Below are 11336 nucleotides of genomic sequence, written 5' to 3' on the forward strand. Positions count from 1 at the left end.
CGGATCATATGGATGATCCGCTGTGGCGACCCCAAACGGGAGCAGCCGAAAGAAGAAGAAGAAGATATAAATGCTTGCTCCAAGAATATGTCAAAAAATTGCAATTTGGCAGCCATTTTGCAAATGCTAATTTGATGGTCAAAAACTCAAAATTCGGCTTGAGAACCGGGTTAATAGAATTTAGCATACCCTAAATATGTTAAAAAGTCAGGTTCCCCACTTTTACCCAAAAGTGCACTTCAAAATTTATACATGGACTTTTTCCATAAATCTGTTGAAAGTATTAGTCTATATATTAATTGCAAAGAGACTCGATGTTTGTGTGGTGTGTATGTAAATGTGTTAAAATGGTGTAAAGGTCTAAAGGGTCGAAGAGATGAAGTTAAAGGAGTCCAAAGGGTCTTAAGGATTCTAAGCGTCAAAAAGGTATGTTCCTGTTGCAGTCAGGGTCTCAAGGGGTCGAAGGATCGTTTAAAGGGGTGTAAGGGGTCTAAAGTCCTCTAAAGAGTCAAACGAGTTTCAAGGGTCTATACTCTACCGGGTTTCAATAGGTGTGAAAAGGGGTCAAAGGATAAAAATCCAAAAATGCATCTATAAAGGGTCTAAAATGTGTGAAGGGTCTTAAAGGGTCTAAGAGATGTAAGGGTCCAAGGGGGTCTAAAGTTTTAAAAAGGTACATTCTTTCAGACTGACATTCAAGAAGTATGTAATGAAAAGATAAGTACGTAGTGAACTTTTTACGCGCACACACACACACACACACACACACACACACACACACACACACACACACACACACACACACACACACACACACACACACACACACACACACACACACACACACACACACACACACACACACACACACACACACACACACACACACACGAATGGCTTTTTATAGTACAGGACTGTGTGGTAAACCAGCAAGTTGCAACAGGGTAGGGATTGACAAAAAATGCAAGTGGCGTCCTCCGTCATCGAGCGGCAAGCTGGGAGCAACAATTCACATTTATTTCCACATCTGATGCAATTTAAATGCTCTAATGCTGATGAGGTGCTCCATTTGAAACCGTTTTTTCGATAAATGTAGCTTTTTGATGTCTAGGATCCGTAATAAAAATTTGTGTTCATGTCAAAGACAGTGACCAAGTAAAAAATAATAGTAGGATGTTAAGTATAAAATAACGAAGCGCTTCACTTAATCGGTTGTTCCTCTTGCCGAGCGATTCGGCGAGCGGCTTACCAATCGGCTGATACGGGACGACTGGCTTGGAGAGCGATAGCAAGCTGCTTGCTAACGGAACACACCCCTGGACCGTAACATCCCGTTAATTGAGTGGTCGCGAGACTACCGTTATTCTCAAGTTTTCCGTCTGTCTGTATGTTTGTATGTAATGGACAGCTCTGGAGGCCAGAGGAGTCAACCGATTTTGATGAAACTTCACTGGTAGGTTCATACCAGGATCTAGTTCTATGCTTTTGAGCACCGTTGCTATGGATGCCACCGCTGCCTAGCAACGGGACTTTTAAATTTTTGAAAAAAATCCGAAAAATATATATTTTTGAAAAAAATCGTCTTCCAGGCTTTTATGCGCACTATAATCAACCTCTTTGTCAAAAAAAAATTCAGCCCGATCCGTCAAAAAGTGTATGACTAGTATGCAATTATATAGCGACCTCCCATGTTGCCTCCCGGCTTGTTTTGATATTTGTATTGCTTAAACAAAGAGTGTGTATGGTGGGGGTCGGGGGAGGAGGGGTCTCTTATTCTTCATCTTGAGCCATTTATTGATTACATCCATTGATGGAATTTTCGATAACCCATCCCTCCTCTCCTCCCACCTCCCTACACCAAGATTGAGTTCTGTTAGCTATTTCTCAACACGTGGTTTAACATCTTCATCATTATTCATGCCACCTGTTCCTTGAGTGGTTCAAAGAGATGGAAATCGTAAGGTGACAGGTCTATATCGTGCACGGCGATGATTTGAGATTGCCCAAACCATCTTTATGAGAGTAGCAATGGCCACATTTTCCAAGTGAGAGTGAGCACTATTGTTCAGTGAAATGCTTTCAAACAGTACACCTGGCTCTTGTGTGCTCCCTGTTTGTTAAAGGATCGAAACCTCGATGAAAAACGGTGCCCAGCTGTTGATACAGGCAGTTGGGAAATCAATCGATTGCTTATAAGTTAATGTTATAACTTCAAATAAAATAGATTTTGGAAGCACTTACCAGGACATAATATATGTGTTTGTGTGTTTATACATGTGTGTGTGTGTCTTGTTATGTCTGGCTTTCTTCTTGGGACTACAGTGCAGTAATTGGTCTTTATTTTGATTAAACGTGTAATTCACATTCACTGCAGTGCTGTGCATTGGTGGTCTTGAGTCATTGGCCTGGGGTTTAGCACCAGCGTATGTTCGTTTTGCTGGCAAACGTCACATGAACGTGCTCGTAGTCCACGAATAATCGTTCGGGATTCACAATGACGAGACATTTCAGTATACAGCCAGTTTTACTGAATAAGCATCTGAGACCTCTGAAATCACATGTTGACTGTGAAAGTGTGAAATATGTTGTTGGGAGACTGTGAAGAAAAGTTTTGTTTTATTTCTCCTCTTCAAAGTTTTCTTTTGATATGTAATTGATCCCAACTGAGCTTGTACTCTGTTCTGTTATTGGAAGCAAATACTTTCTATTTGGCCTGGGCCTAACAATGATTCCAGCGGATGCTTCGCTCGTGTGCTATATGCATTAAAATCCTGGAGACAAATTTACAAGGAGGTATGTGCACTCGTTTTTGAGCTTTTTCGCCTGGGTTTGAATCTCGACCAAGCTAAATCCTCCACAAAGGTCTGGGTGATGTATCAATCTGCATGCCATGCATTTGGAAGGATGTTGAGCAAGAGGACCTGTCTGCCAGTATTGTTCATCGGTGGACGTTAAAGACCCCACAGTGTCTTTTTGCGAAGAGTTGGCGAGTTGTTACCGGAACTCTGAAAAAATCGTAAATTCATGCTCTAACCTACAGGGGGCACTGCATCATCGGCACAGTCTCACCCCAAGCAAGTGATGTTGCAAAGAAACGAAAAAGAGCAATCAGAGATTGCAGACCCTTGTCAGGACTTGTTTTGTGTGGTGTTTGTGTAGTTTTTGGTAGTGTATTTTGTGTGATGTTTGTGTACTGGTGTGTTGCATAATTAATAACAGACATAATTAGAACTGCCACTTTATAACTGCTGGCAGTGATGACCGGGTACCAAGACGTCTCGCTTTGATGCAATCCCACTTTGATCGGACACCTGACGCATTACATTTTTTATGATTATTCAATTAAATTTAGAATGGGTTTAAAAAAAATTCAATTCAAATCAAATGGAAGCCAAATACGGTACGGTCCTGCATTGCAGTCATCAGAAGGAACCCAGACAAGCAAAAAGCAAAGATGGAGTCATCAGGAGGAACCTGGATAGCATTCACTCTTCCCTAAATTCACTTTAAAGATTTTCCCTCAATCCAATATGGCTGCCAGACCATGTGACATCGATTATTTGTGAATACCCTGGTATCCCCAAAGCTTGGGGAACATTTGTGTGAAGTTTCTCCTCGATCTGTCCAGCCGTTCTGGAGAAGAATTTTTTTTTAATAGGTTTTATGGTAAATCCAATATGGCTGCCAAACCATGTGACCTATGATGCCATGTGTGTGAACTTATCATTCCTCATGGATAGGCAGTCATATGCGTAAAGTTTTGCTTATCTTCATCTTCTCTTCAGCCACTTCAGAGAAGATTATTTTGAAGGTTAATTTTTGAAAAAAAACAACATGGCTGCCGAATCACGTGACCGATAACATCATCAATTTTTTTTTTTCTGTGGACCATTTTATCCCTTGATTATCCTCAAAAATTTTCATACTGATCAGATGTTGCTTTCTACATATGCAATTATGATGTCATAACGAAGGCACCGATGATGTCATAAAAAATGTCACTCATTCCCCATGTGGAGTACTTGCCTTTTGCCAAGTTTAAACTTTTTTTCCTTTGTGTGGTTTCAGAGATACAGAGGTCCAAATTTTTCCCCGTTTTTCCAACACAGCTGCTACACCACGTGACCTATGACATCAAAATTATGAATGGAACATTCTACAGGAGTAGTCACACCGATGGTGAAAGTTTCTTCTCAATGCAACGAGTGGTCGCGGACAAAAACACTAAAGTTCTGTATGGATGAACAAACAAACAAGCAGTCATAGACTGGTACTTATGAAATCGTCAACTTGACCTCTGACCTTGTCTAATAAAAGCTGTCTCTCAAGAGAAGGTAGCGACACAAACCAGAAGTTTATATGATGATTCTGTACAAAACCATCAAAAATAGAATTTTTGACCTCACTGTGACCTTGACCTTTCACCGATTTTGACCAAAATCTAATCAGCGCGAGCCATCACCCTCCTGAATCACGTGGTGTCATTTGACATTGGTAGCTTCTTCCGTTCCCGAGTTATCGTGCCTACAAACAAACAAACAAACACACACACAAACAAACACACACACACACACACACACACACACACACACACACACACACACACACACACACACAAACAAACACTCAAACAGAGGACGGAAGTCATCAATATACTTACGAAATCTAGAGATTTCGTAAGTAACAAACGGACTCAAATGCAATGCCCTATCCTCCGGCGGGGATAATAAGTCGAACATTGTACTCGGCCAGTTGCTTCGTGAAAATCCTCGGCCAAATACACTCCCCAGCCTACATGAAGTTGGGAATAATTGAGGCCATTAAAGTAGTTTTTGTGGTCGTAGTGTTATTAGTAGTAGTAGAAGTTTTATTATCCCGCTCCCCGGAGGGAGGGAGCGGGATATTGTAATCGTCCGGTTTGTTTTTCTGTTTGTTTGTTTGTCTGTTAGCAACTTTACGGCAAAACGGCTTTAGCAAACTATCAAATTTAATCCACAGGTGGGCATTGAACCTTGGACGACCCCATTAACTTTTGGGTCCAATTGGATCAAAGGTCAAGGTCAAGGGCACGAAAAGATCAAAATCGTTTTTCGCTCATAACTTCGTCAAAAATGATCTGATTTACTTCAAACTAAGCTTATAGTGAACCTTATTCTATTTATCACTTATAATCCTACCCATTCCTATAGTGAAAAATACATATTTGTGAAGATCGGTCGGGTCCGAAGTTTTGAGGGTCATGGTCATCGGTCAAAATTACAAATTTTGCATTAAAACTAAAACATGGTTACGAAAATACAACTTTACGGGAAAATGGCTGGTTCAAACATTGTCAAATTGTATCCACAGGTGGGTAATGAACCTCGGACGACCCCATTAACTTTTTGGTCCAATTAGGTCAAAGGTCAAGGTCAGGTCACAAAAAGGTCAAAATCGTTTTTCGCTCACAACTTCGTCAAAAATGGTTTAATTTACTTCAAACTAAGACTAAAATATTCCTTATTCTATTCCTTATAATCAACATTCAGGTTAAGGATGTATCAAATTTAAATTTGATCCCCAAAATAACTTTATGCCTGAAATGGGCGGGATTTGTTGTGCCTGGCACCACTTGTTATTATTAGTCATAGTATTAGTAGTACTAGTAGTAGTAGTAGTAGTAGTAGTAATAATAGTTGTAGTCGTCTGTGAGATCCTAGTTGTATATGAGTGTGAAAGTCAAGGTTTCTAACACAATGAAAGCTATCAATGAGATGATAGCAGTTCAACTAGAACAGCACTTGGTAGAGCGCATACCTCAACCAGGCTGAACAGTTTACATTTTGCAATCCACTGATAGGCCAGATCTGAATCCAGACCAAAACCAAAATCGAATTGGCTTGTTCTTGTCACCAAACCAACACATCCACCAAATTTTGTCATCCGTCCAAAACGTTTGTGAAATATCATGTGATACCGCATATTGTTTGTGGCCTCAGCTATGAATGGTGAAGAATCACTTTTAAAATTTTAAAATTCTCGTATCCAGATCCAGATTTCCCCCAAAATCGAAATAATTGGTCTTTGTTACACATCCAACTTGTCCACGAAATTTTGTCTGAAACTGTCCATTACTTTTTGAGATATCCTGCTCATAAACAAACAAACAGACAGGGGCGAAAACATAGCCTCAGTCCACCTTCGGTTGTAGAGGTAACAAAAGTGGCTTTCGGGTTTGATAACTTTGTAGATTGAAAATTTTGGAAGAAATGATATTCGACAAGAAAATGTTTGCAAAACAAGGCAAGTCAATGAATACATGGAATTGGAAAAAGAGAATAAAAAATAAAGGAGCTCTGGTGTTCGATTTCGGACCGTTGTGGCACGTGTAATGGGCACGGGTACGGTCCTGACTGCCAAGCACTCACCGGAGCATTCGGTGAAGATGGACATCTCTGCGGCACACTGACTGCTCGGTCTCACCAGTGCAAGCCAGACGAGGCATTTGGCTCGAAAACCTTCTGGCAATGCGCATTCTTGGCAACCACACATGGTGATGTAACCTCTGCAGTCGCTCAGGAAGTTGAAGAAATGTTATTCGAGTTTGCTTTAAAAATGTTCACGTACTCGATATTAATGGTTAATTTTCTTTTTTGGTCCTGGAAATAAAAGGAGTGTGTGCCATTCCTTAACTCACTCACGAGTTTGAGAATGTTTCTAGGTTATGCATCATCAATGAAAGCAAAGTGACAATAATATAATTATTTGATTTCAAAAACGTCACTTAAGATGTTTAGTAAATAACTGGAAGCATCCCTGATTAAAAAAAAAGACCTCTTCTGATATTGTTATACTTTAAGAGAAACTTTATGATATTTTGTTTGAGTGTTGAGCTCTTCAGACCATCAGATTTGTGCTTCGGCCTGCGAATACCGGTGGTAGGCTTTCTGGACTCATCGAGGAATTTAAACATCGATGAATGGCTTTCCAAACCCTGTGTTCCAATCTCTGCACCACCTGTCGATTAGGCCATGTAATGTTTATCGTTGCACATGAAAACAAAAAGTAAATACGTCTGTTTTGTCCTCCTGATGTTTGTTCATTTCTTTTCTAACAAAAGATCTGTGCAATCTATTTCGCGAATCCTGCCGTTATGTTCCAAAAGCCTGGATGGAGGTCACTTGGGGAGGAATTACATTTCCATGACTCCAAAGGGAAACAGTTCCACAGTGAGGCCTTTTCTTCTCGCTCTGCATGACCAATGTGTCTTTCGCATTAGCTGGAGCAAACGCTGAACAGTGGGAGGTTGTGAAGATGTGATTCGAGCATTTTCCAGCAGTCAGGGCCTGCGTGGCCTGTCGCAGTTTGCTGTCAAATAGCTCTAGGGGAAAACAAAGCAACCGAAAAAAAATGCAAACAAACGTACTGTGGTCACGCCCTGCCCTACACACCATGTAAAAGGACATTCCGTAGTTGAACTGGGCTAAGGGGTGGGATCATCCTACACTCGATCCCCCCCTCTGGCTGCTTTCTACACAAACAATCTTGTCACTGCAACTGCTTCCTAGTCGTGTACAAGGCCTCGTCCCTCGGTCAGAATAAGATGATACAGCTAGCAGGGGGAACTGTGCTTTGTCCGACCTCTCGACCATGACGCGGTGTCGAAGCTGCATGCCAACATTGAAAATTACAGAGAGGATCTATCGTTCGCTTTGCTCGACTGATGGCATTGGAAAAAAAAAATCCTTCAAATGGTAAACATAAAAAAATTCTTGTCTGCCACAATGGTGGGATGGAGACATTCTTTTGACTTTGTATGGCATTTCACCACACAACAACCCACGGCCATGACATTTTTGGACAAGTGTCTATCGAGGTATTAGTTTTCCTTGCTTCCCTCATTCTGTAGTGCCGAGGGAAGTTTGGAATGAGGAGAGTTTTTACGAGGTCCTATATATTACCTTTGAATTTTAAGGAAATTATTCTATTCACTGAAAGCTGTTTTCATGATTATATTTTGTGCAAATGGATGATAATTAATTGGAGAATGGTAATAATATAGACTCCCTTAACGACTTTCCTAATTCCAGTTTGGGTGTCTGTGTTGGCTCACCTGTCCAGCTGAGCTGCTATTACAAGCGAGTGATCTTGGGTTCAAATTCAACGATGGTATATCGCCCAACATACTGGATGTAATTGCCCACGAAACTGCTTTGCCAGCACTATCTCACTTGGAGTAATAGTACTTAGACCTGCATTGGGCCAGATATTTGATGATCAATTCCATCCTGCTCTGGGCTTCTTGGACAATGTCTCTTGATCTATTACTAGTCAACTTGATCATTATTTTCTTGACTCAAAATTACAGAAAGCACTAAAATGAAGATGGCATTTTAAAAATATAATTTCGTACAAATGGTTTGTCGACATTCCTTGAAACATATTTTTGGGGATATGGCTGACTGCACACACACACACACACACACACACACACACACACACACACACACACACACACACACACACACACACACACACACACACACACACACACACACACACACACACACACACACACACACACACACACACACACACACACACACACACACACACACACACACACACACACACACACACGTATGTGGGAACCAAAAATTGTGGATGAGTCATTAAAAAATATAGTGAATGACCGTGTCTATTTCTTATGGACTGGTTTTTGGCCTTACCTCAACTTCACTCAGTATAACAAGATCTGCTCTTACTTCATTCTCATCTTCTGTTTCCTCCATATAGATTACATTGCTGGCCACCTGCTCTTTGTATTATCCCTTCTCTTAAACAGACCATTTGTCATCTTTCACTTGCTGCATTCTCGTTATGGGATCACATGAGGTTAAGAACACTAATCTTGTAAGTAAATCTCACAAATTCTTGATGAAAGAATTGCAAAAGCTGTGAGAGACAAAATGTTCATATTTAGAAGTCATAACTCATTGGGATGTTAAGGACTGTTTTCTTGGAAGTCATGGAACTCCATGAAATAGTTTGTTGGCAGTAGATTCATGAAGCTGAATATCCACAAGGCCAACATTTTGTTATCCTGAATAGACCTCAAAAATGATTAGATATGTGGTAATATATTGGTTCTCCTCCCTTTATGAGGTGGGAGGTTCAACAATACCAAACTTCTGCTCTGCCTTGACCAGGACACCCCTCTATGCCCCCTCCCCCTATTCTCAGCCAACTCTCTCCACTATGTATATTGTTGTGGTTACCAAATTCGCAAACCACCATTCAGGTCCCTTAGGTGAGGTATCTCGGCAAGTATATGTGTAGTTAGGCCCAAACCCGTTGTCTAGTGGGAATACATGTCATTTATACATGCTGCGACTCTTCAGGATAGCCGTTTTTCTTTTACTATCTTTATTTTGGACCAACCGCCATGATTACAACCACAACCACCGCTTCACCACAACCGCCACGACCTTCACGTCACACCTCGCAACCGTAGCATCGCCACCGTTCTTGCCCCGCTGTGGGTACCGGTGTTGGACTCGTGCAGGGCGCGCGTCGAACAGCGTGTACAAAATCACGGATCTTGTGCTTCAAAAACGGATCAAAAACGACACACGCCCACTTTTTGCCGTCCAATCGGTGAGCGAGGGGCGATTTGGCCCCGCCTCCAGGACGATCGATATATGCAAATTTGTGGATCAAAAAGCCTTCACGCCCACTTTTTCTCGGGCCAATGGGGAGCGAGGTGAAAGGTCAAAGGGAGGGGGTCAAAGGCGAAGCTACGGGGGGGATAAAAGGACGGTGTTCGTCAGTCAGAAGAGTCGGGAGGAGAGTCCAGAGAAGTGGAGAGTCGGAGAGTCCAAAGAAGAGTCCAGAGTCGAGAGTCGGAGAGTCCAGAGGCGGAGAGTAGGAGAGTCGGAAGCAGAGGGTCAAGACTTCGCGGGCGGTGGAGCTGCTCGTCGTGTGCGTTGGAGTCGGAACGGAGGGGACGAGCTGTGGAAAGGCGGCGACACCAGACGAGGGGGTGCTCGCGTCGTGCAGGGAGCTGCACCCGAGGGAGGCCGACAGCGCGACCTGGCCGAGGTGGAGACGCACACCAGGGATAATAAAGATCCTCTATACCCCGAGCATCAACAACCCCCTCCTGTTTCCCCCCGCGCTGAGATAGTGCGACCAAGGGGGCCCCTTTCCCACCCCCTACCAGACACCCTCCGCGAGGCCCGCGGGTTGGGGCGCCATCGCCGCTCCGCGTCTCATCACCAGACGGGTAGGCGCGACCCGGTCTCGGCCTCAGGCCCGCCTCATCCTTGAGGGTATTCTTTTCCTTGGTTTTGGGTATGTGTTGTCGGCGCCGTCTGTGAGGTAGAATTGTATAAGTGTTGCCGTGTGCTCGGTAGTCGGTATTAGCTCTGCATTGTGTTTTCGCTTTTATATTTGCTTTTTGTGTAAATGGAATTGTGTTTTTTCTGTGTGCTTTTGGTGGAATTGTATATGTGTGCTTCCCGTGTGCCGCGAATAAATGTGCTTTGTGTTGAACTGTTTCCCGCTTCGCTTCGTCATTTCTCCCATTGAATCCTCATCTTGCTTCAGGTAAAGGGTTGGTAGTGGGCTGAATACGCCCGATAATTAATCAAACCGTCGAGGTCGACGATAACACCGCTCGGTTATTCTGATAGTACGGAACGGGTCGCTTAAGTGGCCCGTGTCCGAAGTCGACCTGCGGCGAGGTGCAATCGCTCGGTCTACCCTCCGCGTGGGTACTTAGGTAGGTCGAATTTGGCGAGCAACCCTATCCCACGCGGGGGCTGATTGGCTCGATCGCGGTGAGACCGAAAGGTCCACCCGTGACTGGTTCCCGGCGTTAGTCCGAGAGGGTCACGACTGGATTGTCCGTCCGGTGGGCGACGTGCCGTGATTCGAGTTACGTGGCCGTCAGCACGCCGGCGGGCGCGAATACCGCAACAATATTATTGCGATCAAACTGATATTTGACCCCAGGATTAAACAATGGGTCATTACATCATGTAATAAAATCCGACCCCAATGCCATCATATTGAGTTCCACACAACCTGGAGTGTTGAGCTATCTCCATAATATCTCTCTCTGTCTGTCTGTCTGTCTCTCTCTCCTTATCTCTCTCGTTCTCTCTCTCCCACACTCTCCCACTCTCTCCCACTCTCTCCCTCTCTCTCTCTCTCTCTCTCTCCTCTCTCTCTCCCTCTCTCTCCCTCTCTCTCCCTCTCTCTCCCTCTCTCTCCCTCTATCTCCCACTCTCTCCCACTCTCTCCCACTCTCTCTCCCTCCCACTCTCTCTCCCTCCCACTCTCTCTCCCTCCCA

The 11336-nt window shown here is 43.3% G+C and overlaps 1 long non-coding RNA gene across 1 annotated transcript in view; it reads right to left on the reverse strand.

The window, feature by feature from the left end:
• LOC147012782 (uncharacterized) overlaps positions 1–6497 on the reverse strand; it is an 83617-nt gene extending 77120 nt beyond the window's left edge. The window contains exon 1 of the long non-coding RNA XR_015050952.1: positions 6408–6497. This is a non-coding gene — a long non-coding RNA (uncharacterized LOC147012782). The remainder of the gene's footprint in view (positions 1–6407) is intronic.
• Between the last annotated feature and the right edge of the window lie 4839 nt (positions 6498–11336).

Source organism: Eptatretus burgeri, chromosome 14 (genome assembly GCF_056783735.1).
Source record: "Eptatretus burgeri isolate ZD-2024b chromosome 14, Ebu_testis_v1, whole genome shotgun sequence".
Taxonomy (NCBI): Eukaryota; Metazoa; Chordata; class Myxini; order Myxiniformes; family Myxinidae; genus Eptatretus; species Eptatretus burgeri.